The sequence below is a fragment of the Dasypus novemcinctus genome, chromosome 6 (assembly GCF_030445035.2).
Source record: "Dasypus novemcinctus isolate mDasNov1 chromosome 6, mDasNov1.1.hap2, whole genome shotgun sequence".
NCBI lineage: Eukaryota > Metazoa > Chordata > Mammalia > Cingulata > Dasypodidae > Dasypus > Dasypus novemcinctus.
In genome coordinates this window covers 135408875-135435435 of record NC_080678.1, presented here as the reverse complement: position 1 = coordinate 135435435, position 26561 = coordinate 135408875, and the positions used below count along the sequence as shown (strand labels likewise).

Here is a 26561-nt window from a genome sequence, read left to right as displayed (position 1 = left end):
TGGCAGTTTGATATTATTTATGAATTCCAAAAAGAGATATGTTTGTAAATTGGTGTGTTTCTCTGGTCATGATACCCTTTGTATTAGATTCAGCTGAGATGCCTTTGATTAAATTGGCCACATCATTAGGTGACTCAGTTTGAGTCCCTGCCCTTTCAGTGGCCTATTTAAACAGACACTCGCACAGAAGAAGATTCACAGGAATCCAGAGTGCCCCATAGACACTGCAGAGGAGGGAGCTTGAGCCTGGGGCCCTGGAGAGAGATGAACCATTCACCTGATAGTTTGCAGCTGAAGGGACCAGAACCCAGAGCAGCTAAGAAGGCCCAGAAATAAATGAGCCCTCCAGCCTACAGCTGAGATCGGAAGAAGCTGGGCCCACTGGGCTTTGAGAGAGAGAGGAAGGCTGAAACCTCATAGATAGTCCCCACCATTTTGCCTCAACATGTGGCAATAGACTTTGGTGAAAAAAGTAACCTTCAGTTGGGCTCTTTAGGGCCTTGAAACTGTAAGCTTTTACCCCAAATATGTACCATCTATAAAAGCCAACAAATTTCTGGTACTTTGCAGCAAGCACCCCTTTGGCTGACTAATACAGATTACTTGAATATAGGGATTACAGGGTATGTATATGTCCAGTTGTAGTAAATACTGCCCAACTGTGTCTAATGTGATTGTAGGTGTTTTCACACTCAACAGCATTGCTCAGAGTTCTAGTTGCTCTATGTCCTGGCTGATACTTGGTATTTTCAGGTTTGGTTTTGTTTTTAGTAGTAATTCTGGGATCCTGGCTGGTACTTGGTAGTTTCAGGTTTTGTTTTGTTTTCAGTAATAATTCTGGAGAGGTTGCATGGTGCGTCATTGTTTGGCGTTTCCTTGGTGTTAATGATGTTGATTACCTTTTGGCCACTTGTCATTTTCTCATATGAATTGCCTGTACAAACCTTGTGCTTAACCTTTTTTATCCTCTTTAAAAATTAAGATATAATTTTCATATACTAGGAGTTATCTTTTTTAGTATACAGTTCTGTGAGCTTTGACAAATGCATACAGTCATTTGCAGGTTTCTGTGTGAACGTGTTTTCATTTCACTTTGGTAAACACCTAGGAGTAGGCTTGCTGAGACGTGTGGTAAATATATATGTGTTTAACTTTTTGAGAAACTGCTGGACTGTATCCCAAAATTCATATAAACAATGTATGAGTGTTCCAGTTGCTCCACATCTTTGCCATCATTTGGTATTTTAATACAGTTTTAGTATGTAAAATTTTTTCTTAGCTTTTCTAATTTGTACTTTTATAGTAGTATCTCACTGAGCATATTTTCCTGTGCTTATTTACCATCTACATACCTTCTTTGGTGCAGTGTGTAGTCAGATAATTTTTTTTTAAAGTTTAGTTTCTTATCAAGTTTTGTGAATTCTGTATGTATTCTAGAAATAAGTAATTTTTCTCTCATGTTTTCCTTCTAGAAGTTTTATAATTTTATAATTTACATTTGGGCCTGTGGGCCAGTGGAGTTAATTTTTGTATATGGGGAAGAAATATGGATGGAAATTCTTTTTTTATTTCATATCCAATTGTTCTAATACCATTTCTGCACTGAATTACCTTTGTACCTTTGTTGAAAATGTATTAACTGTATATGTGTGTCTACTTCTAGATTCTGTTCCATTGATCTATTTGTTTTTTTATTATGCCAGTATAACACTGTTTTGATTATTGTAAATTTAAAATAAGCCTCGAAATGAAGTATTGTAAGTCCTCCAACTTTGTTCTTTTTCAAAGATGTTTTGGATATTTTTGGTTTTTTGCATTTCCCTATGAACTTTAGAGTCAGGTTGCCAATTTCTACTGGAAAAAAAAAAACCAACCCTGGTATTTTGATAGGGATTGTATGGAATCCATCAGTTAGTTTGGTGGGAATTGACATCTTAGAATTTTGAGTCTTTTTTTCCATGAGTAAGCTATATACCTTTTACCTTATTTAGGACTTTAATTTCGCTCAGCAATGTTTTGTAGATTCTCTTTATATGTACCTTACACATATTTTGCTAAATTTACTCTAAGTATACATATTTTTGATGCTACTGTATATAGTACTAAAAAATTCAGTTTCCTCTTGTTTGTTGCTAGAGTATAAAAACATTTAATTTTTGTATATTGTTCCTGTACCATGGAACATTACTAAATTCACTACAGATTTTTGTAGATCTATAGGATTTTCTACATAGATAACCATGTTATTTGCAAATAAAGATAATTTACTTTTTCCTTTCCTATCTGAATGCCTATTATTTATTTTTCTTGCCTGATTACATGGACTAGAATCTCTAGGATAGTGTTGAGTAGAAGAGGTATTGTAAGCAGGCATCCTTAACTTGTTCCTGATCTTATGTAGAAAGAATACAATTTTTTGATATTAAATATGATGTTAGATGGAAGAAATTGTATCACTGATTTTGAGAAGGTGACCATGGGAGTTGCTGAGGGCTGGGTGAGGGAGGAAGAGGTGTGATATGGGGCATTTTCAGGACTTGGAGCTGTCCTGAATGATATTGCAGGGACAGAGGCAGAACATTGTTTATCCTGCCATAACCCACTGGATGGACTGGGGGAGAGCGTGAACTACAATGTAAACTATGGTCTGTGCAGTGTGGCAGTGCTCCGGGGCATATTCACCAAATGCAGTGAATGTGCCTCACTGATGAAAAGGGGATGTTGATGTGGGAGGAGCATGGGGGTGGGGTGGGGAGTGGGGTATATGGGAACCTCATGTTTTTTCATGTAACATTTTGTGTGATCTATTTATCTTTTAAAAAAACAATAAAAAAAGAAAAATATCTTAGATCTAGTTTTTTTGGTAGATTTACTTTTCAGGTTGAGAATCTACTTTTAGTTTGCTGGGATTTTTTTTGAAGAATAGATGTGAGAGAAGTTTTTCAAATGCTTTTCTTCATTTATTGAGATGTTTTTCATTTTTTGTATGTTAAAAAGGGTGGATTACAGTGAATGATTTGCAAATATTATACCAACTTTGAAATCTTGGGCTAAACCCCATTTGTTCATGACATATTGTCCTTTTAATATATTGTTGATTTATTAAGATTTGAGATTGACTTGAGTTATAATTTTTTGCTTTTATGTTTATGAATGATATAAGTGTGCAGTTTTACTGTAGTGTATATTGATATTGGGATAATACCTCATAAAATGAGTGGGGAAGTATTTTCTTCACTACAGTTTTCTAAAGCATTTTTGTAGGATTGGTATTATTAATTAATTGTTTGGTAGAATTTACCAGTGCAATCATCTTGTTCCAGGGTTATCTTTGTTGGAAAAATTTTAGCTACAAGTTCAATTTCTTTATATCAATTTTAGATATAAAGTTCAATTTCTTTATATCAATTTTAGCTATAAAGGTATTCAGGTTATTTCTTCTTGAATGAGTTTTGGTAGTTTGTCTCTATTAAGGAGTTTATTAATTTCATGCATGTTATTTAAATTTGTTGGCATGGAGTTGTTTATAATTTTCTTTATTTTCCTTTAAATAGCTGTAGAATCTATAGTGATATTACCTGTTCCTTTCCTGATATTGGTAATTTGTATCTTTGCTCTTTTTTCCTGATCAGGTTTTTTTTCTTTGATCTCCAAGAACCAGCTTTTAACTTCATTAAATTTTTTTCTTAGTTTTCTTTTTTGTTTCATTGACTTTTACTCTGATCTTTTTTATTTTCTTTCTTAGTTTGGGTTTTAACTCAATGTTATTTTTCTAGTTTCCAAAGGTAGATTTGAGGTTATTGATAATCAGACTTTTAAATTTTCTAATGTAGGTGTTTAATGCTATAAATTCTCTCTAAATCCTGCTTTAACTGAATATCACTAATTTTTTTTTATGAAACTCTACTTTTTTTTTTTGGAAGATTTATTTATTATTTATGTTTCTCCCCTTCCCCCCTTCCTCTGGTTGTCTGTTCTCTGTGTCTATTTGCTGCATCTTCTTCTTTGTCCGCTTCTGTTGTTGTCAGCAGCACAGGAATCTGTGTTTCTTTTTGTTGCATCATCTTGTTGTGTCAGCTCTCCGTGTGTGCGGCGCCATTCCTGGGCAGGCTGCACTTTCTTTCGCTCTGGGCGGCTCTCCTTATGGGGCACACTCCTTGCACGTGGGGCTGCCCTACATGGGGAACAACCCTGCGTGGCAGAGCACTCCTTGCACGCATCAGCACTGCACATGGGCCAGCTCCACACAGGTCATGAAGGCCTGGGGTTTGAACCACGGACCTCCCATATGGTAGATGGACATCCTAACCACTGGGCCAAGTCTGCCACCGAATATCACTAATTTTGATGTGCTGTGTTTTCATTTTCATTGAGTTCAAAAATTGGGAAATTTCCATTTTAACACTGTGTTTGGCCTTCGGGTTATTTAGAAATGTGTTATTTAGTTTCTAAATAATTGGATATTTCCGAGATATCTTTCTATTGATTTCTCATTTAATCTCCTTGTGGTCAGAGAGCATATTTTGAATCTTTTTGTATTTTTTTTTAAGATTTATTTTTTATTTATTTCTCTCCCCTCTTCCCTCCCCCCCCCAGTTGTCTGCTGTCTGTGTCCATTTACTGTGTGTTCTTCTTTGAAGACTTCTATCCTTATCAGCGGCAACTGGAATCTTTGTTCCTTTTTGTTGTGTCATCTTGTGTCAGCTCTCCGTGTGTGTGGCCATTCTTGGGCAGGCTGCACTTTCTTTCGCACTGGGTGGCTCTCCTTACGGGGTGCATTCCTTGTGTGTGGAGCTCCCCTACAGGGCGGATGCCCCTGTGTGGCATGGCACTCCTTGCGCACATCAGCACTGTGCATGGGCCAGCTCCACATGGGTCAGGAGGCCCGGGGTTTGAACTGCGGACCTCCCGTGTGGTAGGCAGACACCCTATCCATTAGACCAAGTCTGCTTCTCTCTTTTTGTATTTTCTGAGACTTGTTTGAGGACCCAGAATATAGACTATCTTGATAAATATTCTGTGTACACTTGAAAGAATGTGTATTCTATTGTTGCTGGGTGAAATGTTCGATAAGTGACAAATAGGTTAAGCTAATTCAATTGGTAGTTGCTCAAATCTTTTATATCTTGCAGATTTTTCTCTCTACTTGTTCTATCAGTTATTGAGATAGGATTTTGAAATTTCTGACTTGGTACATTTGTCTATTTCTCACTTCAGTTCTATAAGCTGTGGTTTCATATGTTTTAAAGTTCTATTTCTGCTTACATAAATAGATTTTTCTTTTTTGGGATTTTTTTTTATTTCTTGTTGAGTATGAAATGTTCTCTTTATTCCTGGTAACAACCTTTGCTTTGAAATCTCCTTTGTCTGATATTAATGGAATGATAGCATGGGTTATTTTAATCTTTTGATTAGTGTTAGCACTGTATATCTTTTTCTATCCATTTACATTTTTTAAAGATTCATTTTTATTTATTTCTTCTCACACCCTTGTTGTTTGCACTTGCTGTGTCTGTTCATCTTTCTTGTTTCTTTAGGAAGCACGGGGAGCTGAACCTGGGATCTCTGATGTGAGAGGGAGGTGCCTAATCATTTGAGCCACCTCTGCCCCCTGCTTTTGTGGTGTCTCTCTTTTTTTTCCACCCTGTGTCTCTTGTTGCATCATCTTGTGTCAGCTTGCTGCGCGTGTCTCTTGTGCCTGCCCATCATGCCAGCTCGCTGTCTTCTTTAGGAGGCAACTCCACTCCTAGGAACCTCCACTCCCTGCTTTGTTGTGTCTCTCATTATGTTTTTTCTTCTTGTGTCTCTTGTTGTTTCATCTTGTTGCATGAGCTTGCCATGCTTGCCCATTGTGCCAGCTCACTCTCTTCTTTGGGAGGCACTGGGAACCAAGCCAGGGACCTCCAATGTGGAAGGCAGGAGCTAAGTTGCCTGAGCCACTTGTCTTTCCCTCTATCCATTTACTTTTTTTTTCATTTTTAAAAATTTAAGTATACCACTCATACATAAACATATATAAACATTAAGTGTAAAGTAATAGTTGTGAACTTATAAAACAAACATACTTAACATCATACAGAGTTCTCATACCTCACCTCACCTCACCCTACCACCAATACCTTGCATTGTTGTGAAACATTTTTACCTAATGATTAAGGAGCATCTTCAAAATATTACTACTAACCAAAGTATCTCACATTTGGTGTATTTTTCCCCCAACGAAGCCTATTATTATTATTACTGCTACTACTGTTGCTGTATCATTTATACATGAACATACATAAACTATAAGTGTATAGTAAAAGTTGTGAACTTAGAAAGCAAACATGCTTGACATCATATAGGGATCCCATACATCTGCCCACCACCAACACCTTGCATTGTTGTGAGACATTTATTACAAATTATGAATATTGTCAAAATCTTACTACTTCTACTATAGTCCTTATCTTACATTTAGAGTATTCCCCCCAACCAACCCTGTTGTTATTATTTTTCAAATATATTTCTATGACAGAAGTTGTAAACATACAAAACAATCATGCTCATGTGCAGGATTCCCATACAATCCTCTATCAACATACCACACCATGGTAGAACATTTGTTACAGATTATGGATAATATCAGACTATTACCAGATCCATAGAATACATTTGGCACACTTTTTCCATACTCTCCCATTATCACCACTGCATATCTTTGGCGTAGATGCATGAATATTACATTATTACTGTTAACCACAGTCCATAGGTCACTCCAGCTGTGTTTTTCCCTTCCTTCTCCACATTCCCACGACCTTGCAAATAATGATATACATCTGCTGTAGCTCATAAAGGACACTCTTGCATCTGTACCATGAACCACAATTCTCATCCACCTCTGGGTTTATTCTATTAATCAGTCCCTAGATTATTCTCTAGATTTCTTTCAATTGGCATTTACATCCATAGACTACCATTTTTAGCCACATTCCTGTTTATAAACTGGCTGTTATTCACTATAATGTGTTACCATCAACTCTATACATTTCTATACTTTTACAGTAATTAAACGTTCTGCATACATTAAACATCAGTACTCCATCTCAGTCCTTCTCTTATCTCCTTTAAGAATCCACCATCTACCACCAGGTCTTGAAGATACTTTCCTACATTTTCTTCTAGAAGCTTTATGGTTCTTGCTTTTATATTTAGGTTTTTGATCCATTTTGAGTTAATTTTTGTATAAGGTGTGAGATAGGGGTTCTCTTTCCTTCTTTTGGCTATGGATATTCAGTTCTCTCAGCACCATTTGTGCCCGAGTTGTGTGGATTTGACAGGCTTGTCAAAAATCATTTGACCATAGATGTGAGGGTCTGTTTCTGGACCATCCATTTGGTTCCATTGATCTGTGTGTCTGTCTCCAGGCCAGTACCATGCTGTTTTTACCACTATAGGTAGGTATTATGATTTAAAGTCTGGAGATGAGGGTTCACTTTTCCTTTTTATGATGTTTCTGGCTAATCAGGACTCCTAACCTTTCCAAATAAATTTAATGATCGTGTTTTCAATTTTTTCTCTAACGCTGGTGTAATTTTTATCTGGATTGCATTACATCTGTATATCAATTTGAGTAGAATTGACATCTAATGATATTTAGTCTTCCAATCCATGAGCATGGAATGTTCTTCCAGTTATTTAGGGCTTTTTAAATTTGCTTAACATTGAATACAAGTGCTTTACATCATTAGTTAAGTTCATTCCTGACTATTTGAGTTTTATCTGTCATATTTTATTTTCACCTCTCTTTTGACACTTTCAGTTACTTTTATTGATATAATCTTCATTTCTAGACTCTCTTCCAGGCCCCTCTCTCCTGTCTTGTCTTTTCAGGCTCTAGCACACCCTTTACTATTTCCTGAAAATCTGGTCTCTTGCTTAGAAATTCTCTCAGTTTCTGTTTATCTGTGGATATTCTAATTTTGCCCTCATTTTTGAAAGACAGTCTTGCTGGATATAAGATTCTTGGCTGGAAGTTTTCCTCTTGTAGTATCTTAAATATATCAGACCACTCTCTTCTTGCCTCCCTTGTTTCTGGTGAGAAATCAGCACTTAATCTTATTGGCTATCCCTTATATGTTATTCATTGCTTTTCTCTTGCTGCTCTCCGAATTCTCTGTCTTTAGCGTTTGACATTTTGATGAGTATGTGTCTTGGAGTTGGTCTATATGGATTTTTTTGGATAGGAGTATGTTGTGCTTCTTGGATAGGGATATCTATGTCTTTCAATAGGGCTGGGAAATTTTCTACCATTATTTCTTTAAATATTCCTTCTGCCCCATTTCCCTTCTCTTCTCCTTCTGGGACACCCATGACACATATGTTTGCATGGCTTTTGCTGTCATTTAGTTCCCAGAGACCTTGTTCAATTTTTTCCATTCTTTCCTTCATCTCTTCTATTATATACTCACTTTCAGAGGCCATTTCTTCAAGCTCATCAATCCGTTCTTCTGCCTCCTCAAATCTGCTATTATATAATTCCAATGTTTTAAAATTTCATAGATTTCACCTTTCATTCCCGTAAGATCTGCTATTTTCTATGTATGCTTTCAAATTATTCTTTGTGCTCATCCATTGTCTTCTTAATATCCTTAACCTCTTTAGCCATCACATTGAATTTATTAAGGAGATTTGTTTGAACATCTATAATTATTTGTCTCAACTCCTTTATGTCATCTGGAGGTTTATCTTGTTCCTGTAACTGGACCATAGCTTCCTGTGTCTTGGTGTGAATTGTACTTTTTGGTTGGTGTCTTTGCATCTGACTTACTGGAGTATTTTTTCTGGGTGCAGTTTTTCTCTCTAGTTTAGGGCTTCATTTCCTTCCTCCCTTGCTGGTTATGCAGTAGGAGCCAAGCAGGTAGTTGGTGCTGTAAGCTGTGGAGGCTCAAGCTGCCCTCATTGCACCAGGGACCAATGAAGCTTCTTCCAACTTTCTCCTTTGCCAGGGACAGGGACAGAGCCACAGCTGTGTGGAATAATCCACATGCAGGCCTAGACTGTAGTTGCCTGGAGAGACTGATGAAGTTTCACATCTCTTTCTCCCCTACATGGGGCAGGGATGGAGCTGCAGGTGTGGGCAGCAATCTATGCAGACTTCTGATTTTCAGTCTATGCCAGCCAAAGTTCCCTGCAGTTACCTATATAGGCTAGTGCAGGGCTCTTCAGCCTCCTTCCTGCCAGAGGCGGGGCTGAAGCCTAGGGGGCCTGCAGGCAGATGTGCATCAGCCCAGCTTCCCCTCAGGCTGGGGGCAGAGTCAGAATGGCAGCCACTGGCCTCTTTCTGACTTGAGCTGGTTCACACCCCAGCTGATCCAGGGTTATCTCTTAGCCAGCCAAGTTTCCCAATCAGTAGCTGAGATTGGCAGCCAACCAGCCAACTGTCTTCTCTCCTGTTTCTGGGAAATGGAACTTCCAATTCCTGTCACAGAATAGCTCCTGGGGCTGCTTATACTGCTAGAGCAGGATAATCACCAGCCTCTGTGGCTTGGCCAGTAATTTCCGGGAGAGGCTGGTGCAGGTCTACGGGGTTTGATGGTCCAGTCCGGGAGACGAGGGTGCAGGAGAGGCCTAGGCTCCTGCTGGGGCTCATAGGCGTGGAGGGCGCGTGGCAGAGGAACTACCACGGAGACGAGGTGAGTACGCAGGTCTAATTTATTAAGGGAAGTACATGTGTTTATATAGGGTTATGGGGGAGTGAGCAGGGGACTGATTATCTGTGGCCAAAGGGGGATAGGATTGGCGGTGGCGAGCAGTTGCTGGGTGGAAGAGGCAGATTCTAGGTTGGTGAAGGGGCGGCACAGGCAGAGAGGGGAACAGGGCTGGGAGTGATTGATAGGGACTAGTTCCTTGCCTTTCATGGTGTGGCTTGTGCTGTGGCTTGATAGTGCGGGAGGGGGATGTGGGCATAGGCAGCTTCTGCTGGCTATCAGCAGGCCGGTGTCAGTTGCCTGGGCGGGGCTGAGGGCAGTGTGCCCGTTCCATGGCTGAGGGCAGTTCACCCGTTCCAGCCGCCCTACACCGGAGTGGTGGGCTGTGCATATTCCCCACTGGGCGCGGCTATACTTGCCAGCCAGACTTCAGCCTGCCTCACAGGTCCCCCCAGCTTCCTCCCTGCTGGAGGTGGCAGTGGGGCCTAGGCTAGATCTGCAATATGATCTGGATGGAAAGAAGCTGGTCCCCACCACCACTGGGATCCTTAGTCCACCCCACTTCCCTTCGTGCCAGGTGTGGAGTTAAGATGGTGGCTTCCGGCCTCTTTCTGGCCTGTACAAGCTCAAACCTTAGCTGTCCTCAGGATCATACTGTAGCCCACTGAATTTCCTCATCATAGCTGAAATTAGTACCCAACTGTCTCTTCCTCCCCCGTTTTGGGGAAGTGGAGCTTTCAATTCCAGCCTTGGAACAGCTCCTGAGGCAGCCTGTGCCTCCGGTGAAGGATGGGCACCAGCCTCCATGGCATGGAGTGCTCTACTTATGACTCTTCTCTGCAGACGGGCAGTCTCCTCCTTCCACTCCCCCAAGGATGTTGCAGGATGCTCTCCTGGCCTCCATAGCCCCCAAACAGGTGCTTCAGCAGCTCCAGAGAGCTCTGGGTGTTTGCTAACTGCCCTGTAGCAGGAGCTGACTCTGGGAGCTCCTTACTCTGCCCCCATCTTGCTGATTCTCTTTGCTTTTCTTTTGAAGATGTTTCTAGCTCTTCAGGACACCTTATCCTTACAAATAAATTTGATAATCATTTTTTCCACTTATTTAAAAAATGGTGGTGAAATTTTTTATTGGGATTACATTGAATCTGTATATCATTTTGAATAGAATTGACGTCTTAATGATATCTAGTCTTCCAGTCTGTGAGAATGGAATATTCTTCCAATTATTTAGGTCTTTTTTGATTTAACAATGAGTTGTAGTTTTCTGACTACAAGTGCTTTACATCATTCGTTAAGTTTATTCCAAAATATTTGAATTTTATCTGTCATACTTTATTTTCACCACTCTTTTGAGACTTTTAACTCTTTTACTGATATAATCTTCATTTCTAGACTTCTTCCAAGCCTCTCTCTACTGTATTTTCTTTTCAGAGTATAACACACTCTTTAGTATTTCTCGTAAAGCTGGTCTCTTGGTTACAAACTCTCTCAGTTTCTATGTACCTGTGAGTGTTCTAAACTTCCCCTCAGTTTTGAAAGACAATCTTGCCAGATATAAGATTCTTGGCTGGAAGTTTTTCTCTTGAAGTGTCTTAAATATATCACACCACTGTCTTCTTGCCTCCATGGTTTCTGTTGAGAAATTAGCACTTTGTCTTATTGGGTATCCCTTACATGTTAAGCATTGCTTTTCTCTTGCTGCTCTCAAAATTCTCTTTGTCTTTGACATCTGACATTTTGATAAATATTTCTCTCAGAGTTGGTCTATTTGGATTTATTTGGAAGGGAGTATATTGTGCTTCTTAGACATGACCCTTCAATAGGGTTGAGAAATTTTCTACCGTTATTCCTTGAAATATTCCTTCTACCCCCTTTCTCTTCTCTTCTCTTCTCTTCTTCTGGGACACCCATGACATATATGTTTGCACATCTCTTGCTGTCATTTACTTCCTTGAGAACTTGTTCAATTTTTCCCATTATTTTCTTTATCTCTTCTTTTGTATTTTTGCTTTCAGAGGCCATTTCTTCAAGTTCACCAGTCCTTTCTTCTGCCTCTCAAATTTGCTGTTACATGATTGCAGTGTATTTTTAATTTATTGCACCTTTCCTTCCTGTAAGATCTGCTATTTTTCACTGTGTGCTTTCAAATTCTTCTTTGTGCTCATCCAATGTCTTCTTTTTTTTTTAAAGATTTATTTATTTCCCCCCCTCCACCACCTGCTGTTTTTGCTATCTGTGTCCATCTGCTGTGTGATCTTCTGTATCTATTTCTATTTTTTGTCTTCTTATCTTTCTCCTCTAGGATTCAGAGGGATTTGATCCTGGGGACCTCTGATGTGGAGAGGGGTTCCCTGTCAGTTGTGCCACCTCTCTCTCTTTTTTTTTTTAAAGATTTATTTTTATTTATTTAATTCCCCTCCCCTCCCCCGGTTGTCTGTTTTCTGTTTCTGTGTCTTTTTGCTGCGTCTTGTTTCTTTGTCCGCTTCTGTTGTTGTCAGCGGCACGGGAAGTGTGGGCGGTGTCATTCCTCAGCAGGCTGCTTCCTCCTTCGCTCTGGGTGGTCTCCGTACGGGTGCACTCCTTGCGCGTGGGGCTCCCCTACGCGGGGGACACCCCTGCATGGCAGGGCACTCCCTGCGCGCATCAGCACCGTGCATGGGCCAGCTCCACACGGGTCAAGGAGGCCCAGGGCTTGAACCACGGACCTCCCATGTGGTAGACCGACGCCCTAACCACTGGGCCAAAGTCGGTTTCCCTCACCTCACTTCTTGATGTCTGCTATGCTTTATTTTGACTCTCCCATTTGTCTCTCCTTTTGTTGCATCATCGTCTTGCTTCATGACACATTTGTGCAGGCACTGGCTTACTGCACTGGCCCTGGCTCACCATGTGGGCACTGTCTCACCATGCGGGCACTCACGTGGGTACTTGGCGCACCATGCAGGAATTTGCGTGGGGACTCGGCTCACTGTGTGGGTACTGGCTCAGTTTGGAGGCACACTTTGTCTTCTTTTTTACCAGGAGGTTCCAGGGATTGAACCTGGGTCCTCCCATATGGTAGGCGGAGCCTTATCACTTGAACCACATCTGCTTCCCCCAGTTTTATCTTCCTTTTTAAAAAATTATTATTTATTTATTTATTTCTCTCCCTGCGGGGGGAGGGGCCCTTCCAGTTGTCTGCTGTTTGTGTCTATTCACTGTGTGTTCTTCTGTGTCTGCTTGTATTCTCATCAGCAGCACTGGGAATCTCTTGTCTTTTTTTGTTGCATCATCTTGCTGTGTCAGCACTCCGTGTGTGCGGCACCACTCCTGCGTAGGCTGCACTTTTTTCACACTGGATAGCTCTCCTTACAGGGCACACTTCTTGCACGTGGGGCTCCCCAATGCAGGAGACACCCCACGTGGCATGGCCCTCCTTGTGCGCATCAGCACTGTGCATGGTACAGCTCCACACGGGTCAAGGAGGCGTGAGGTTAGAACCGTGGACCTCCCATTGGTAGGTGTACGCTCTATCCATTAAGCCAAATCTGCTTCCCTCTCCCAGTGACTTCTTAATATCCTTAATCTCTTTAGCCATTTCATTGAATTTATTAAGGAGATTGTTTGAACATCTGTGATTAGTTGTCTCCACTTCCTGTTTCTTGGTGTGGATTGTAATTTTTTTGTTGGTGTCTTGGCATCTGGCTTACTAGACATATTTTTCTGGGCGCAGCTTTCCCCTCCAGTTGAGGGCTTCCTGCCCTTTCTCCCTTGGTGGTTGTGTAGTAGGAGCCGGGGATCTAGTTGGTTTTGTAAGCTGTGGAGGCTCAAGCTGCCCTTATTGCCCCAGGAACCAATAAAGCTTCTCCCAACTTTCTCCTTTGTGAGGGGTAGGGACAGAGGCACAGCTGTGTATAGTAATCCAAGTTGTGCAGGCCTAGACTGTAGTTGCCCAGAGAGACTGATGAAGCTTCACACCTCCTTCTCCCCTACCTGGGGCTGGAATGGAGCTATAGGTGTGGGCAGCAATCTATGCCATGCGGGTACAAAATGACTGCAGTTGCCCTGGTAGATTTCCTACTGTTTAGTCTGTGCCAGCCAAATGTCCCTGCAGTTACCTAGAGATGGTGCAGGTCTCAACAGCTTCCTCCCTGCTAGAGGTGGGACTGAAGCCTCGGCTAGGGCTGCAGGCTGATCTGGGTGAAAGAAACAGTTGTCTACTGTCACTGTGATTTTCAGTCAGCCCCGCTTCCCCTCATGCTGGGGCGGAGTCAAAATGGTAACCACTGGCCTCTTTTCGACTTGGACAGTTTCAGACTTTAGCTGTTCTTAGAGTTATACTTTAGCTAGCCGAATTTACTAATCAGTAATTGAGTCGGTGGCCAACTGTCTCTCCCTACCCTCTTTTTGGGACATGGGGCTTCCACTTCCAGCCACAGAAAAGCTTCCTGCATGGTTTGTGCCACTAGAGTAGGGTGATCACTGGCCTCTACAGCGTGGTCTGTGTTTTCCTGGAGAGGCTGGCACAGGTCCCCACAGCTTCCTCCCTGCTGGAGGTAGAGCTGGGGCTTAAAGTGGAGCTGCAATGTGATCTGCATGGAAAGAAGCCGGTTCCTACCAGCACTGGGATTTGCAGCCCACTCTGCTTCCCCTTGTGCCAGGGATAGCGTTAAAATGGAGGCTACCAGCCTCTTTCTGACTTGGACAGGTTCAAACTTCAGCTGTTCTTGGGATTATTCTTTAGCCTACCGAATTTAATAATCAGAGCTGAAGTTGGTGTCCCTCTGTCTCTTCCTTCCCCATTTTTGGGAAGTGGAGCTTCCAATTCCAGCTGTGCAATAGCTCCCGAGGTGGCTTGGGCCTCCTGTGGAGGATGGGTGCCAGCCTCTGTAGTGTGGAGTACTCTACGAATCCTCTCTGCAGGTGGGTGGTCTCCTGCTTCCATTCCTTCCAGGTTGCTCTTCCAGTCTCTTGGAGCCCCCAAACAGGTGCTTTTTAGCTCTGGGTGCTTACTAGCTATTCTGTAGCAGGAGCTGACTCTAGGATCTCCTTCCTCTGCTGCCATCTTGCTGGTTGTTTCTATCCATTTAATTTTAATCTATTTGTGTCTTTATATCTAATGAGAGTTTATTGACTATTGTATTTAAACAGGTGTTGCTTTTTGTTTTTTAATCCAATCTGACAATATGTGCCTTTTAGTTGGAATATATGGGCCACATATATTTAATGTGAATATTGATATTTTTGTGTTTTTCCATCATCTTTTTATTTGTTTTCTATTTGTATCAGTTGTTCCTTGTTCCTTTTCTTCCCTCCCTCCCTCTATCCTTTTCTTCCTCCCTCCCTTTCTCCCTTCTCCCTTCAGGACTTTGTTCAAATGTCTCCTTCAAACAAAACAATTTATTCATAATAACTTACTGTTTTTGATATTAACCCTAACTGACTGATAGTCATTCCATTTTCAAGTTATCATTGGCTACCATAGTTTAAAATATGTATCTAAGTGCCCATTAGTGAGTCACATTCATATATTTATCTGTAGCCACAACTAATGAATTAATTTAATATCTCCTTGGGGAGCAGGTGTAGCCCAGTGGTTGAGTGCCTGCTTTATAAGTACAAGATCCTGGATTCAATCCCTGGTACCTCCTTAAAAAAATTAATATCTCCGATAAGTTTCCTATTGTTGCAGTAGTCTTACATTCCTAATATAAATCTTATTTGGCCATTAAGTTTATTCAGTGAACATATAGTGAGCACTGGTGGTTACATTGTTGGAAATATCGCTGTGAACAACAAAGTCATCACTTTTATAGAGAAAATAATCTAATGGGACATGCTGTACTATTCTTTTAGAATACTCCTATATGTAGTCTGCCAATATTAGGAACATTTAAATAAGGATTGTGATATTTTTCTTTTTTCTATGGTTTTATTTTCTTCATAAATTTTTTTTTTTTAGAGGTACTGGGACCGGGGACTGAAACTGGGACCTTGTATGTGGGAAGCTGGCATTCAGCCACTGATCCACATTGGCTTTCCTGCATTGTTTTTTTCTTCTTTTTTCTTCATTTGTTTGCTTCTTGTTTGTTTTTGTTTTTATGAGACACTGGCGACCAAACCTGGGACCTCCCATGTGGGAACTGCTTGAGTCACATCTGTTCCCTTATAAAGTTTGGTTTTTAAGTTTTGTTTCTCAAAGCTGTTTGAAGTTTTATTTTATCACCTTGTTTCCTTACTGATAGTAGGTTTACATTCATTTTCTTTTATGGGCTAATTTCAACAAACTGCTTTTAATTTTATTTAGTCTTCCTCCTTATTTCTTTTGTTTTATTTTAATCCATCACTGATTTTATTGTTATCTTGTCCTGTTTTCCTTTATTTCTTATTTTTTTCCAATTTCTGTTAGATAAATAAGTAATGAATAATTTTCAGTTTTTTTTAATTAAAAAATGAGTTAGACAAATGAGCTTTATTTGTGGCTCTTATATTGTCATGTAAAGACAACTTAATTTGGATTTGGTATTTATCTTATAGCCAAAGTTTTATTTAGGGAACATTTCCTTTATTGATATCTTTGGTGAAATCATCGTTTTCATCTCAGTTTTAAAGCCCATAATTGATATAGGTTGTAAAATTTCTACATTTTAGAATTCATTTAAAAATTTCTCAGTGATCAGAATGTGATCAAATGATTAAGTGCTTTGTTGTCAGATGCCCTGGTTTCCTTCCTGAATCTACCCCTTCCTCCTTAGTTGGGTAGTTGGGTAACCTTTGGTATGCTACTTAACTCTTTTTTGCTTTGATTTTCTTGTCTTTTATTTTGAGGAAAGTTAGTCTATATATTACAGGTCTGTCATGAAAATTATTAGATTATGTAATTTGAAAATGTTTAGAAGAATATTTGGTATAGAGTAAATACCCTTAGATTTTAGGTGTCATTATTACTACCTCATCAAGTTTTGCCAATAGTCCCTGATAATACAAATTATCTTGTATTGCTGTTTTTATATTTGGCTTCATAAAAATAATGACTTTTAACCTTTTGACTTAATTTTGCTAATTATCATTATATGATATCTGTCTTTATACCATGGAAAGGTTAAGGCTGCAAGTTCCACTTTGATATAGATAAATGCTTGCTTCCCTTTTATTTGCATTTGCATTCTCCTGAAAATTTTTTATTTGCATTTTCATTTTCCTGAAATATTTTGCCTATTCCTTTATTTTCTGCCTTTATCTCTGTTTCAGATTTGTCTTTTTTTAAAAACAACTTATGACTGGATTTTGTTTTTTAAAACCAATATGATTGTCTCAGATATGGAATTCAGGCATTCGTATTTCCTGTGATAATTTGTATATTTGCTTTCTGTCTTGGTTTAGCAACTATTATATTTAAGTATAATAAAACATAACATATACACTATAATTTGTACCATTATACTTTTTTAGTTTCTTTACTTTTTCTGGCGTGTTCAGAATTCTCATTTCTTTTTTGTTCTCTATTGATTTGGTAATTTTCTGATTTTCATTTTTCGTGGTTATCAGCCTACCTTTAATTATAACTGAGCCTGTATCTATTAATGTTCCAGATTACTTAAATGCCCTCCTGCTGTTCCACAGTGTTGTGGTTGCCACTCCTCCTCTTCCAGACCTCCTTAGACAACCTCTAGAAAGCTTCAGTCCCCCATCCTATCCCATCCCCATATTCCTTCAATTTGCTAATTTCTACTAGTATATCATTTTGCTAGTATATCAGTAATTTTCCATAGTTTTAATATATATATCTTTTCCCTTATGGTGAATTTTTTCAATTTCAGTTACTCTTCTTTAATACTACATTGTGCATTTCAAATCATGTTAACATTATCCATTTAGTTGTAACCATTTATCTATAACAAGATTTACTATTTGCTACTCCTTCTCCTCTTCGTGTTCTCCCTGCTTGAGATTTGTTTCCTGGTTTGTAGGAACACCTCAGGTTCTTCTCTGCTAGGGTCATCTGGGTCATTTACTTTTCGAGACTGCAGTCTGAACACATCTTATTTTTGGCCTGTAGTATGAAAAGCTATTTGTGCAGAGGATTCTTGGATTGAAGTTCTTTTTCATAATCACATTATCTTATTCCTTCCACTACTGCAGAGGAGACATCTAAAGCTAGGGTATTTCTCTATTTTATGAGCAACCTGTTCTTTTCATCTGGAGGCTTGTATGATTTTATTGGAATTATACAGATATGCTTCAATGTGTCATTTTCATTTCTTATGTATTTCACTCCATTCTCCTCTTGTGTGGTTTCTGATGAGACATTGCCTGTTATTGTTATTATTCTTGTTTCTCTGTAGGTAAGGTGTTTTATTTTTTTTTTTAAACTTCCTCTGACTTCTTTCAGTATTTGTTCTGTCTTTGGTTTTCTGTGGTTTAACTTTGATCTGTATGGACATGTTTATGTGTATCCTTTGTATTTATCTTGTTTGGTGTTCTCTGTACTTCTTGGATATGTTGTTACTTTTGAAATATTCTTGACCATTATTACTTCAAATAATCCAGCTCCATGTATTAGGTACTTTTTTTTCTCCCAGTTTGTAAGTTTCTGTTCAAGTTCTCCAATTCTTTCTTCAGTTGTTTAGACTCTACAGATGAGCCCATGGTAGGCCATCTTCATTTCTGTTACCGTGTTTAAAATTTTTTTAAATGTGGATATATATATATATATATAACTTAAAATTTGCCTGTTGCCATTTTTAAGTGTACAATTCCGTGTCATTAATTGCATTTACAATGTTGTGCTAACATTACCATCATGTTACATCATTAAAAGAACATTTTCAACACCATAAACAGAAAATCTGTGCATTAAGCAAGAACTCCCCATTCCCCTTTCCCCAACCCCTTGGTAACCTACAGTCTTCTTTTTGTCTATATGAAAATGCTTATTCATATAAGTGGAATCATGAATCATGGTTTATTTCACATAGAATGATGCTTTAAAGATTCTTCCTTCTTGTAGCCTGTATCAGAACTTCATTCCTTTTTTATGGCTGAAGTTACTGTGTTTTCTATTTCTAGCATTTCCTGTTGATTTTTTTCTCAGAGATTCTCTCTCTCTGTTTATATTATTCATCTGTTCTTGAATGTTGTCTGCTTTTTCCATTCAAGTCCTGAACATATCTCTCAAAGTCACTTTGTTTCTTCTCTGATAATTCCAACATCTGTGCCATGTCAGAGTCTGGTTCTGATGATTGCTTTGCATCTTCAGAGTATATTTTTGCTTGCCTTTTTGGCATTTGTTGAAATTTTTTGTTGAAAGCTGGACATGTGGTATTAGGTAACGGGAACTGAAGTAAATAGGCTTTAGCATGAGGATTTATGTTATTCTGGCCAGGAGTTGGCTGTGTTTAACATTTGTTATAGCTGTAGATGAAAGAGGCTTCAAATTCCTCCAGTGTCCTTGTTTTTTTCCTTCCCTCTTGACTTTGCACTTCCCTCAGGACTCCTATTGAGAGAGTCTGTCTCGCAGCTCTTGCGCTGACACCCACTGTTACTGCACTGAGCCCTGCTGGTGTGCTGTAAGGTGTGGGAAGAGAGGGTGTTCTCAAAGCTTATGCTTCACTCTCAGTCTTTGGTGGGCCGTGCCCCTTCACCAGTGTTTCTAATGATCTGGAAAATGGTTAATTATTTTTGATGCTCAGAAAAGAAGGCTCAGTCCTGCAGACTCTATCTTTTGTCCTGTGTTGTAGGAGATTTGCAACTGGTGAGTAAGGAGGGAGCTCCTAGCCATCACCTGCCCTTGCTGCCTGCTTAAGGCGAAGTAGGACAAGGACCAGTCCACCTGATGGAGGGACAGACGCCTTGCAGAAACACGATGGTGGCATTGTTCCCCTGAAAAGGAAAAGTGTTTGGACACAAAAGCCTAGAGCATCCTTCTGCCTCCGGAAGCAAGGAGTTCCCAGAGCCCTCTCTGGTCGTGCCTGATGGAAGCGCCCCCCAGAGCCAGGCGAGAGAAGGGCCATGGGGCACCTCCTGCAGAGCTGGGTCCTGCTCCGCCCACTGCCCGCCCCCGGCTCCCGGGGCCCCTGCTCCCGGCGCTGCCCACTTACCTGTCCAGGATGAAGTAGAGGTCAAACTCAGAATTCACGCTTTCCTTTGGCTCCCCCTTTGCAGACAAAGCGCTCCTCCCGCCCCGAACACGGGGTCTGTGTCCCGAGCTCAGCAGCTGCGGTGGCAGGAGCAGCAGCAGCAGTCAGAAGAGGGCAGGCCCAGACGCCGGGCGCCTCTGCGCGTGCTGAACGGCCCCGGCCTGCGCCTTTGGCCTAGGCCCGCACGTCCTCGCCACGCACCCGCGCAGCGCGCCAAGAGGGGCAGCGGCTGGCTCTGGGCACCGGCCGCACCTGCCTGCTCGCCCCCTTCCGTCTGCCCCGGGACCCGATGATTATGAGGCCAGGAGGCTGACGTGTGGCCACTTTGTGACCTGCTGCTCTGCGGGGCTGTTCACAACAGCAAGGGGGAGTCACAGGATCTGTGCGGGGTGGGAGGGAGCTAAACGGGCCCTCTTTTCCCCCAGACCCTCACAGGGGGCCACTAGGACCCTCAGAATTGCTGCATTTTTGGTGAATTGTGTGTTACTAGGTTCTGGGTGTTTGCTGGTGAGTACCTGGCACTCCCTCGCCCCTCGCCCTGGCCACCCCGGCCTGGGAACAGAGCCTGGAGGCAGAGGCTGGGCTCAGGCATCTTTATGGTCTGCAGTTACTCTCAGTCCTTCGCGGGCCGCAAGTGGAACCCAGAGGGTGCTCACAGGCTGAGGACGCCTCCCTCTCCTCACCTAGCAGGAGGCGGTCCTCCCCTGGCCAGCTCCAGAGGGAAACCAAGGCCCTGCAGGGGGCGCCAGCGCCAAGGGCCTGCAGCAGGCAGTGGGGGGAGGCGGGGCCAGCCACGGGCTCAGGAGGGTCTGCCAGCTCTGCTGTGGGCCTGCATCTGGGAGGTGGGGGGCGAAGGCCCCTGGGGGAGTGGGAGGGGTCCTGGGAGCCCCTGTCTGTCCCGAGGGGCTCTTCCCCAGAGCACAAGGGCCATTTCTCCTGGAGAGAAAACCCTGCTGGGGCTGGTGCAGACCGAGCCCCAGGAACAGTGGAGAACCAACCCCACCACTGCTCAGCTCCCTTCCAAAGTGTCACTGGACAGGGCTGGGGGGCGCCCAGCAGCAGCCCAGAGCCAGTGGGTAGGAGGGTCCTCAGCAGCCTCCCAGGATCCCCACCCCACCCTGCCCCGTCGCCTTTCCTTGCCCATGCCCGAGACGGTCGCCCTTGACGCTGCCCTGTGCCCACAGGCCTGGGGCCTTGGTGCCCACCCTGAAATACCCACAGTGCCTCAGCCTGCACCCTGCGAACTTTGGGCCCCAGGCCAAGAGCCAGATGATTCCAGAAGAACACCCTCCCACTCCCATAGGCCTGGAGGGTGGGGGCGTGTGTGACCACGGTGAGAGCCTCTGCAAGGGGCTGCTGGTCACGGCCTCTGCAGGCCCCTCCCCACCTCGTGCAGCCCCCAGCTGGCCCCTGCTTCATGAGAAACCCTCAAGACACAGGGTCCCAGAGGCCGAGCTGCCATTGGCCTCACCTGCTACTTAGCCCTTTAGGAGCTCCTACTAAGCGCCGCATCCCAGGGACCGGATACCATGAAAAGCAGACTGGAGGAAAGGGGTGCGAGCCAGACCCCGTCCTCGGGGTGATGCAACATGGCAGGTGTTGGGTGAGAGGACAGAGAAGCTGTGGCGATGCGAGCAAGCCATGGGCACTCTCACGGGAAAGCATGGGGGAGAGCAGAAGGGCTGCAGGTGGGCTTTGCGTGTGGTGCGGGGCAGCCCCGGGACGCCGACCACTGATGGGCCCTGTGTGCAGAGCGGACAGGAGGAGCCCCTGCGGCAGCCGGGCGGCGGGGGGTGGGCTCATCCCTTGTCCAGGAGGGCAAGGGCCTTGAGGGACCAGAGGAAGCTCGGGCTTGGCCGTGGTGCTCCCCAGTCCCCTTGGGGCCTCCCTGCCTCTGGGGTCACGTAGCCCGGGCTTTACTTACCCGGATGATGGGGCTGTTTCATTTTCCAAGTGGCCCGTGTCTTTTCCATGGTCCTGGTTGCCTCTGACATCTCCAGGGGGTGTCCCCGAGAGATTGGAAGGTGGGTTGAAGAGGCCAGGACTGTTTCGCTGCCTGAGTTGTCACCCCCACCCCCCAATCTCTCTCATTAAATCCACGGCACATGCCTCGGGTTGGCAGTGGAGGAAGAATCTAAACTGGGAGCAGGGCCTGAACTTTGGAGCCCAGATTTTCTAAGGCACAGAGTCACACGCTCAGCTCTGGGGACGTTGTTCTTATTGTCACTGGCTCCAGGAAGTTCGGGCCCTGTTGGAGGCAGATGCCACCAACACGTCTTTAGCCAGAGAAAGGGAAGCGGGTGCAGCGGGTCGTGGCAGGAAGGCCTGGTGCCGCCCCATCCGGGGCCCCCAAGTGCTGCCCCTGGCCTCTCACCTGCCTGACGCGACCACCGTCTTCCTCTCGGTGGTCCCATCAGGGAGGGCACCTCTTCAGTGCCCTGTGGCCCCTGTGGGACAGCTGAATGGAATCCTGTAGGGAAACCCTAAGAACTTAGGAATAGATGGCGTTGGAGGTGGGGGTATTAAATGGAGAGAAGACTCCCAGGCTACCCAGTCCTTCCCTCTTTGGAATCATCCAGCTCTTGACATTTCCAGGTGGCAGGTGCCATCCCCGGTTACAGGTGGAGACCCCCACAGACTGGACATATGATTTCTAATCATCAGGTATATGACAGTATTCTAACTCCCATTTCAAAGGGGAGGAAACTGAGGTTCAGAGAGGTTAAGGACAATGCCATGGTCACTTAATTAGGCATTTCAGGGCCAGGACTGACGTAGACAAAGGTTTCCAGGCAGGAAGCCCCAGACCTGCTTTTCCAGGGCGTTCCTGCTCAGCCAGAGGCTGGTGCTGAGGTCGAGAGCCAGAGCTGGGAAGGGCGCTTCTGGGAGTGGACAGGAGAGATCTGGGTAACACACAGCCTCATAGTGCAGTGTCTGAATCCCCGAGCCCAGGGTCCTTCTGAGTCCACTGGTGCCTGGAGCTGGGTCTGGGCTGGGGGTGCCGTGACAGGGGCACGGGCTCAGCACTGCAGCCACTGCCTGCTCTGGCTGTGGGCAGTGGGGAAGTGCCCTGTGCGTGGAGGCTGCGCTCAGCTCAGCCCTTACCAGACCAGGAGCTGCGGGCCCTGAGGACCCAGCGGACCCCACACCGTGGAGTCGGATGCCAGCGGCACTGGGCCTCATGGAGGTGGTGGTAGGGCTGCCCCGTGGGCCGGCTGGTCCTTTGGGGACTTTCTCCTCCACGCGGCTTTGCAATTTCCTTTACTTCTATGTCCATAATTTCCTTTAGCTCAGTGAACTTATTTGTGAGAGTTGACTTAATCCCTGATTACTCATCCAGTATCTGTGCTTCTTCTGTTGTTTTACTTTATTCCTCTCAATGGACCATCTCTTCTGTTTCTTTGTATGCTTTGTGATCTTCTGTCAAAGTCTGGGCTTTTAATTCCTTTGGTTTTGACTCTGGAATTCTACCAGATTTTAGGGTACATTGGCTGTGTGTTGAGATTCTTCTTCAATATCCAGCCCAGTTTATACTGAATGTACAGGTCAGTTTATGGTGAAAAGTTAGATTCTTCTCAGGGTTTCTAAGCATGCATCTTGCCCTGGCATGTTTGGGACCTTTCAAGAATTTTTCAGTATGTGCAACTGTTTTCTCTCTACAAAAGGAGTTTCTCTTCTCCGGTTCTCCTCTTCGGGCCCTGGGTTGTGCTGTTTGTATCAATTACAGTCTTTCACCCCAGACACTGCAGTCATCTCAGCTCTGTTCCCGTGCTCTGTTCCTCCTTTCTGCACTGTTTCTCCATCCTTGGCAAATTCCATGTTAGGCAAAACAAACACGTGCTTTGAGTCAGTCTTCGAAGAAGCAGATTGGAGCTGATGTACAAAGACGTGTAATGTGTGTGTTTAGGTGAAAGAATCACCAGGCATCAGGGACCAGCACTTCAAGATGTGCAGGCTGCCAAACCATCAAGCCTCAGACACTGGGCCAAGCCAACAGCTGGGGAGGGGCTCACAAGTGAAGGTTTTCTGCAGCTTTCCCACCAATTTTAGGTTTTCTTTTTCTGATTCATTGTTTACTGAAAAGTTATGTATTGCCAGTCAATTTCCAGAATTCTGGGAAAGTTGTTTCTGACAGAGTGCCAGGTTTCCACTATTCTAAGAAGAGCCATTCACCAGGAGCCTCTTATTCCACCATTTTGCTGATGTCACCACCTCAAGTTTTGGGTTCTCATAAATAATTACTTTTTTTTATGTTTATTATTATCTTTTATAATTTGGCATATTTCATGGATCTGACTCTACAGTTGATATTCAAAAGAATTTGGCAGTTGATAAATCATGCAGAAGTGAACAAAAATATGATATTGTAGAGGAGCTTCGTAGCATGTTTAAAAAAAGAATTTTTTCACTCTAGATCAAAGAATGTCAGAAGAAATCATAGTTATATATGAGGAACTTTGATTTGGGAGACTTATTTTTTTGGGTTGAAGAGTTAGATTGCCTTTTAAATCATTAACCAATTTATCATAATATTGGGGGGTGAAACACATGCTTTCAAAGGATCTAGAATTGTCATGTCTGCTTTGTTTAACAGAATATTTCTTCAGAAATACCAGAGGTGGTATTAAAAACAGGTAATCAGACCAATTTTTAAATATAAGCCTAATTCTTGAGCTGCAATGCTTTTAAACTTCTCTTCCTTCACTGAGTAGGTTATGTCTCTTTTGAGAGCATAGTGTCCTTTCTAGTAGATGAGGCCATTGTTGCCCTGTGGGAGGGCCTGACTGAGTAGACTGATGAACCCTGGGCTTTCCCTTGCCAGCATGCACAATTAAGGAACCCATGCTCCCATCAGTAAGAGGAGGCTGGAGGGACACACTGGGTATGCCTATGACCAGAACCACATGCATGCTGTCCATTCCCTGTCATTTATGGTTCCATAAGCATTTAGACGTCACTTTCAGGAGATAAGTTCAATAATATTGCAAAATGCAGATAAAATCACGATGAGATTAGTTTTTGATTCAGAGAGATATTCAAAACAGGAATTACAAATAGATGCAGGTCTGCCGAGTATGGGGTCCTACACCTGAGCCATCCAATATGGGAGCCTCGAGCCACGTGTGGCTCCTGAGCACATGGCTGGCCCAAATTGAACTGTGAGTGCAAAGAATACACTGGGTAGGAAGGTTTGGTATGAACAAAACAATATAAACATCCCATTCACTTTTATATTGACTATGTGGTGGTTTGAAGCTGTCTGTACACCAGAAAACATGTTCTTAAATCTGATCCCATGGGTGTGGACCCAGTGTAATAGGGCTCTTTGATGAGGCTACTTCAGTTGAGGTGTGGCCCAGCTCCCTCAGGATAGTCCTTAATCCTATTACTGGAGTTCAGAGAGGGAGCAAGAAGCTGAAATCAATGAAACCCAGAAGAGATGGGTGCCACCATGTGCCTTGCCATGTGACAGAGGTGCCAAGGATCACAGGCAGCTGGTCTTGGGGAAGAAATCTTCGCCCTGATGAGCCTTGAGTTGGACATCATCTTGACTTCAAAACCATGATGCAAAAATTCCCATTGTTCAAACTACGAGCCACTTCTTGAAATTTGCTTTGAGCAGCGTAGGAAAATAAGACTGCATTTTGAAGGGAATGTATTTTGGACACAGTGGGTTCAATAAAACATTATTAAAAGTAATATCTGTTACTTTTAATAATAGAAAACTTAAATGCTGTGGCGGCTTGCATACGTGGCTCACATTGCATTACTGTTGGGTCATATGCAGTCCTGGGGGGTTGCAGACCCCCAGGGTGTCCCCACCGCCCAGGCTGCCCTCCCCTGGAGTACCCCACCGTTTTGACATGCTGGATCCAATCACAGCCACAGCCCACACTGAGCTGCATTTGTTATGTTTCTCACCGACCTTCTCCACCTGCCAAACACCCATGTGCTCCCAGGCTCAGAGGCCACATGCTTGGGGAAGCCCCCCAACTCCATCTGGCCCCTCCCTGAGCCCTTTTTGACCCCCACTGAATCACACCTGACACCTCCTGACCTCTCACCTCCTCCCTGACCTCTGTCCCCTCCTGACCTCACACCTCCTCCCTGACCTCTGTCCCCTCCTGACCTCTCACCTCTTCCCTAACCTCAGGCGCCCCATTCCTCTCTCCACATTATCAGCCCCACCTCCTCCCAGTCCTCAGGGGTGGACACTGTCCCTGGCATGTCCCCTTCCACCCCCCACCCCTGCCTGGCACACAGGACGGGGGATGGCGCAGCTCAGACAGCCCGAGGGAAGGCAGCGCCCAGTTCCCAGGAAGGGCGAGCTGAGGGGGGTTTGCCTGGCTCTCTGGGGGACTGTGGGGAGTGAGGCTCAGTGGGACTGCAGGAGCCTGAGGCCTCCCTGTCCAGGTGGGCAGGGACAGGGGGCCCGGGAGGCCCGGCTGGGGCGTGGGTGGGAGCACGGAAGACGAAGGGACTGGAAAGGCCCCGAGTGCTCGGGCCTCACCCTGGCAGGGCCTGGGCTGGCTGTCTGGGCAGGGCCCTTGGGGGTCTATCCTGGGACCGCAGGAAGGAGGAGGGGCCTGGGGCATGAGGGGCCATCTCCCCAGAGGCCGTCCCCAGGGAAGGGGAGGAGCAGGGGGGCTGCAGACAGGACCCAGGGACAGGTGGGACAGGAGAGCTGGGCCCTGCACCAGGACACTGTGGCCAGGGGCAGGGTGACCAGATGGCGACGACCACCCATGAGCTG

The 26561-nt window shown here is 43.8% G+C and overlaps 1 long non-coding RNA gene across 4 annotated transcripts in view; it reads left to right on the top strand.

Annotated features, from left to right (window-relative positions):
- Positions 1-26561, top strand: part of LOC131278850 (uncharacterized) — a 148242-nt gene that overhangs the window by 54748 nt on the left and 66933 nt on the right. For 2 of the 4 annotated variants that reach the window (XR_009186303.2, XR_009186304.2), the window contains exon 4: positions 19409-25507. The exons of 1 other annotated variant lie outside the window; for it this stretch is intronic. This is a non-coding gene — a long non-coding RNA (uncharacterized lncRNA). Of the gene's footprint in view, positions 1-19408; positions 25540-26561 lie in introns of those variants that run through there. One more of the 4 variants, XR_011649142.1, reaches the window with a different exon arrangement.